The sequence below is a fragment of the Rhincodon typus genome, unplaced genomic scaffold (assembly GCF_021869965.1).
Source record: "Rhincodon typus isolate 14 unplaced genomic scaffold, sRhiTyp1.1 hic_rhity00009222, whole genome shotgun sequence".
Lineage (NCBI taxonomy): Eukaryota > Metazoa > Chordata > Chondrichthyes > Orectolobiformes > Rhincodontidae > Rhincodon > Rhincodon typus.
In genome coordinates this window covers 1,334-7,363 of record NW_025974860.1, presented here as the reverse complement: position 1 = coordinate 7,363, position 6,030 = coordinate 1,334, and the positions used below count along the sequence as shown (strand labels likewise).

At 43.2% G+C, this 6,030-nt stretch overlaps 1 pseudogene; it reads left to right on the top strand.

Annotated features, from left to right (window-relative positions):
- Positions 1-1,781: 1,781 nt before the first annotated feature.
- Positions 1,782-4,916, top strand: LOC109924769 (annotated as a pseudogene).
- The last annotated feature ends 1,114 nt before the right edge of the window (positions 4,917-6,030 follow it).

The window sequence follows — 6,030 nt, the reverse complement described above, 5'->3', positions numbered from 1 at the left end:
TGTACTCTCAGATAACCTTCTTCACTGAACCACTGTGATCCAAACCACCGTGAAAAACATTTCTTGTGTCATTCCTTTTATCAATTAGTCACATCTGTATCTTGTTCTCAATATTCCCGATCAACTCTTGTCCAAAATCATGATTTTTAAAACCCCATCAAATCTCCTCCTTACCTTCTGTTCTGCGAGAGAAATAGTCCCAGCTTCTGCAATGTATCCACGTAGCTGAAGTTCTCTGTTCCCAGTTTATCAGATGTTTCCCCACCACTGAGATGAAACTGACTGACATGCAGTTACTGTGTGCATCCTTAAACCCTCTGTTTGAACCAACATTTGCAATTCTCCAGCTGTCTGGCACGACCATGTCAAAGGATTGAAAGATTATTGTCAGTGCCTCTGCAATCTGCACCATTACTTCCCCCAGCATCCTTCAACACATCAGATTGGAACTGACGGCTACAAAATCGGACTACAGTCAGCTTTTCCAAAGTCTCCCATTATTAGTTTTTAAAATCACCAGTGCCTTATTTAAAAAAAAAAATGTTCATAAGAAGCTGACGAGCATTTGTAGCCCATCCCTGATTACCATTGAACTGAAAGACTTGCTCAGCCATTTCAGATGGCAATTAAGAGCCAACCTCATTGCTGTGGATCTGGAGTCATGTGTAAGGCAAAGGATGGTAGATTTAGCCTCTGAAGGATATTAGTGAAACCGAACAGCTCACCGTGACTAAGACAAGATTCACATTCCTGATTTATGAATAGAATTGAATTGTTATTCTCATGAGATTTCATCCCAGATCCCATACAGCACAATGGTGAGGTCCCTTTCAGAATATTGCACTCAACTCTGGTCTCTCTGCTCTGGGAAAGATGCTGCGAAACTTGAAAGGGTTCAGGAAATATCTACAAGGATGTTGCTGGGACTGGAGTGTCCAAACCACAGGGTGAAGCTGAACAGTCCGGGGCTTCCCTCGCCAGAGGTCATGGGGCAACCATACAGAGGCCTACAAAACCATGAGGGGCACGGACAGGGCAAATAGCCAAGAGCCCCCTCCCAGGGAAAGGGAGTCAAAAACTAAAGGATATATGTCAAAGGTGAGAGGGGAAAGATTCAAACGGGACCCACAGGGCAACCGTCCCCATGCTGAGGGTGGTTCGTGTATGGATTGAGCTGCCAGAGGAAGTGATGGAGGCGGGTACAGTTACAACATTTAAAAGGCATTTGGATGGGCACATGAACAGTTTGGGTTTAGAGAGTCATGGGCCAAATGCTGGCAAATGGGACCAAATCTGTCCAGGATACGTGCTCGGCATGGACACGTTGTTTCCATGCTGTATAAATCAATAACTCCACAGCAGCCTGATCCAGTGATATTGCCACCATCTCCTCCTGAATTTTACAGTAACAATAATGGCGATGCCTACATCTCTGTAAAAGAACTACAAATCACAGGAGGAAAATGGACAGAAAGCCTGTGTTGAAATGTTGGTGTGATGAAATGAATACCATTCATACGTTCTTGCCAAAATAAACCGTTTGATGGGAGGGCCAGGAATTTAAAAATACACAACTTAATTTATATTTAAAGGCTGAGAAACCACCACCAAAACTAATTTTCTTTCAGTTAATTATGTATCAACAGTGATTAGTGGGAGAGAATGTAGGGAGAATATTTTTCACTCATTGTTGGGGGGCGGGGGATGGGGAGAGGGGGGAATGCTACTCACGACCTGAAAACGTAATGGAGCAGAAACCCCCAAGAATTAAAAATACTTGGAAATGAACCACAGCTCACAGGGCCACATACCAAGAGTGGGAAGATGGGATTAAGTTGTTTTAACACCAACGACCGGCTGAGTGGCCTCTTTCTGTACATTTTCTTTCACATTTTCTGTAAATGCATTTTCTTTCACAACTTCCTTCCAGAATTTCATTCATTCCTATAACCCACTGTGCCGATCATTTAACATCAAAACATTCCCAACGTTAGCGAGGAGTCCTTTTTTTCTCCTGTATGGGGAATGAAGAAATGATTTCAGATTAAAATTATTTCAATCAGGTGACAGTTTCAGAGACGCTGCACTTTTAATTCTTCACTGAAGTTACAAACATATTCCGGAAGGTGCCAATGTCTTGCTTTCTGTGAACGGCCAAAGGTGAGACATCGCTAAGTTTTCTCAACAGAAATCGCGTCGCTTTCCGGTCCCGTTTAATGACACCGCGGCGAGAGTTTACTCGAGGGAGCTACACCGGGAACATCCAGCCGTCGGCGAATTAGTCCGAGGCTCCACGATGGACGGTGCCGGTGGATACAGAAAGGAAACCCCACCCCAGCGATCACCATCTCGTTTCCGCTTGAACTGAATGTGTTGAGCAGCGCAGCAACATTGAAACTGAAAGCGGTTTGAATCAGGAAGTGCTGAGTGTGAACATGGATTCCAGGCGGCAGGTCCACAGTTTGACCGAGGAGGTAATTTGTCCCGTTTGTCTGGATTTCTTCACCGACCCGGTTATACTGGGACAACAAGGATTGTGGACACAACTTCTGCCGCTCCTGTATCACCCAGAGTTGGGAAAACGAGGAGAGAGACTCCTGCCCGGAATGTAGACGGGAGTTTCCGGAAAGAAATCTCAGGGGCAGTCGGGCCTTAGCGAATCTGGCCGAGAAAATTCGCAAATTAAGTCTGAATACACCAGAGAAGGGAAGCGAACATCACTGTGAGGAACATCAGGAAGAACTGAAGCTGTTTTGTGAAACTGACAAGAAATTGATCTGTCTGATTTGTAGAGATTCCCGGGAACACAAATCTCACAACTTCATGCCGATCAAAGAAGCTGTTGGAATCTACAAGGTACAAGGGAACAGATTCCATCCCCTGATTACTTCATCACATTTTCATGGTCTAACACTTGTATTTTCTGATTTTCTCTCCCAATCCCAGGATCGGGTGAAATCTTCCTTAGATTCTCTCACTGAAAAGAAATCGGAGGCTCTAGAAATAGAGCGGCAGTTGAAAGAGAAGATTTCCCAAATTCATGTAAAATCTCCCAGAGCACAGCTTCAAAATTTGATTCGTTAATTTGTTGATTTTTTTTGCAGAAACACATTGTTTTTACGTTTCATTTCATAGGAGGATTCCAGAAATCTTCAGACCCACATCACGTCCGGATTTGCTCAAATGCACCAGATTCTCACTGAGAAAGAGCAGCGGTTACTCCGAGATCTCAGTGAACAAGAGGAAAACATTCTGAAACCAATGGAGGAAAACCTTTGTGAAATTCAAAATAATTTAAAGTCTATTCAGGAGAAACTTTCAAAGTTGGAAAAACAGTTGGAACAAACAGACGGGGTGATATTCCTGAAGGTGAGGGATTATATTTCAGTTTAGTTCAGTGAAAGTGACTGTGAACAGACCCAACATGATGCAGATACCCATCCTCCTTCATTCCCCTCTTGTCAATATCTCCCTCTGCTCCTTTCTCCCTCATGGGTTTCTCCACTTTCCTGTTCAGTATATTTTCCTCAATCACACTATGTGACAACCAATTCCACATTCTCATCATTTTCTTGATAAAGAATTTGATCCTGAACTTCCCATTGGATTTATTTGTAGCTTGATTACTTTTACACATCCAAATGTTCAGACTCCCTACAGGTGGAAGCATCTTCAATGATCTATCAAATCCACTCCATTATCATTTTAAACATCTGAGTCAGATCTTTTCTTTTCTCGAGTAGTTTAATGTCACCAGTTAACTTCTGCACTTGTCAGTTGGTAAAATTACTTTCTCCCGGACTTCAATAGCATCAATGCAATGTCCTCTTTCCATTCCGTGTTTGCATCAGAACGGGGAGATGGTGGTGTAGTGGTAATGTCACTGAACTAGTCATCCAGAAATCAAGGCTAATGTCCTCTGGACATGGTTTCAAATTCCACACAAATAAAATCTGACATTTTAAGGAAAGGCTAGTCTAATGGTGACCATGGAAACATTGTAGATTGTTGAAAAAACCACTTGGTTCACTAATGTCCATCTGGCAAGTAAATCTGCCCTCATTACCTGGCCTGGTCTCCATGTGACTCCAGATCCAGCAATTTAGTTGACCCTTGGGAACAGGCAATAAATTCTGGCTGAGCCAGTGACACCCATGTCCCAGTAATAAGTTGTCTTAAAAATGACAACAAGGGCAGCACGATTGCTCAGTGTTTAGCACTGATGCCTCACAGTGCCAGGACCTGGGTTCGATTCCAGTCTCACATGATTGTCTGTGTGCACATTCTCCCCATGTCTGGGGTTGTTTCCTCTGGGCGATCCGTTTTCCTCCCACAGTCCAAATATATGCTGGTTAGGTGGAGTAGCCATGCTAAATTGCCCTGTAATGTCCACAGATGTTTTGGCTCACTGGATTAGCAAGAGAAAATGCAGGGTTACAGGGATAGGGTTGGGGGGTGGGTGTGGGTAGGATGCTGTCGGAGGGTTGGTGTGGACTTAATGGGCTAAATGGCCTGCTTCCACACTGTAGGGAGTCTATGATTCAATGGGAGTGTAATTGCTGCTTTCTGGATGGAGACAGTCAGTGTCTGTCAACTCAGATTTGTGTTCTGTTTATTTCAGGAGGAAGCATCTCGGAAAAGGAGGTAGAATTTGCATTTTTCTGAAATTGATTGCAAATTAAAGAAATTACTCAGGAAAGTCTTTCTGGGGAATTTATGATAAACTGTTTAATATTTACAGGATCGGTGATGAGATTGGCCGTACACTGTCACTAACAGATGGCATTCTGTGCACCGAAAAAGGGAAGATCTTTTTATCATTTCCAGTGTGGACAGAAGTGGTGGAAGCCATGAAACCTAATAAAGGTCAGATAAGTTCCTTTGTCCTGATTATATTTTATAATTTAAATTGTTACGTATAAATATAAAGAGCTTATATTCAGGCACTCGATTATCAAGAAACATGGATAAAAATGGCCTTGAATGGTATTGACATCAAAGCAGCAAGTGACGGAGTGTGATAGCAAGAAGCCTCAGTGGAAGTCAATAGGAATCAGGGGAAATTCCCCACTGGTTGGAGTCAGACTGAACACAATGAAAGATAGTTGTCATTATTTGCAGGTCAATTATCTCCACTGCTGGCCATCACAACAGCAGCTCCTCATGCCTGTGTCCTAGGCCCAACTTTCTACAGCTATTTCATCAGGAATGTTACCTCCAGTATCTTGTCAGAGATGGGGCTGTTTGCTGATGATTGCACAATATCTAGCACCATTTGCAACCCACTCAGATCGAGAAGCTGTCCATGTTCAGATACAGAAAGACCAGACAGTATTGAGGCTTGGCCTGATGTGTGGCAAGTAATAATCATGCCCATATAAGTGCCAAGCAGTGAACATCTCCAACATGAGAGAATTGAAACATCAGCCCTGACATCCAATGGTAATGCAACTCATCACCATCATCTCAACATCCTGGATGTTAACATTGACCAGAAACTGAACTGGTTCAGCCATTCACAATTCAATCCCATAACTGACACCACCTCTCACATGCTCACATTCCCCTCACACACAATGTCTCCCCTACAGACACGCTTCCCCTTACAACACATCAGTCCCACAAACATGTCATAGAATCGTAGGATATTACAGTACAGGAGGAGACCATTTGACCCACCATGTCTCTTACCAGCTCCCAAAAGATCTCCTCAGGTAATCCCATTCTCCAGCCCTATCTCTGTGGTCCTCTAAATTAATCATTTTCAGATATATATCCAGCTTTCTTTTATAACCTCCTGTGGCAACATCCTCCACCACTCTCCCAGGCAGAGCATTCCAAGTCCTAACAACTCTCTGAGGAAAGATGTTTCTCCTCATCTCACTTCTAGCTCTCTTGCTGACAGTCTTGAAATTGTGACCCCTAATTACTGATGTACCAACCAGTGGAAACAGAATATCATTCTTTCCTCTGTCAAAGTTGTTCATTATTTTGACACCTACAATAAGGTTACCTCTTCATCTTCTCTGC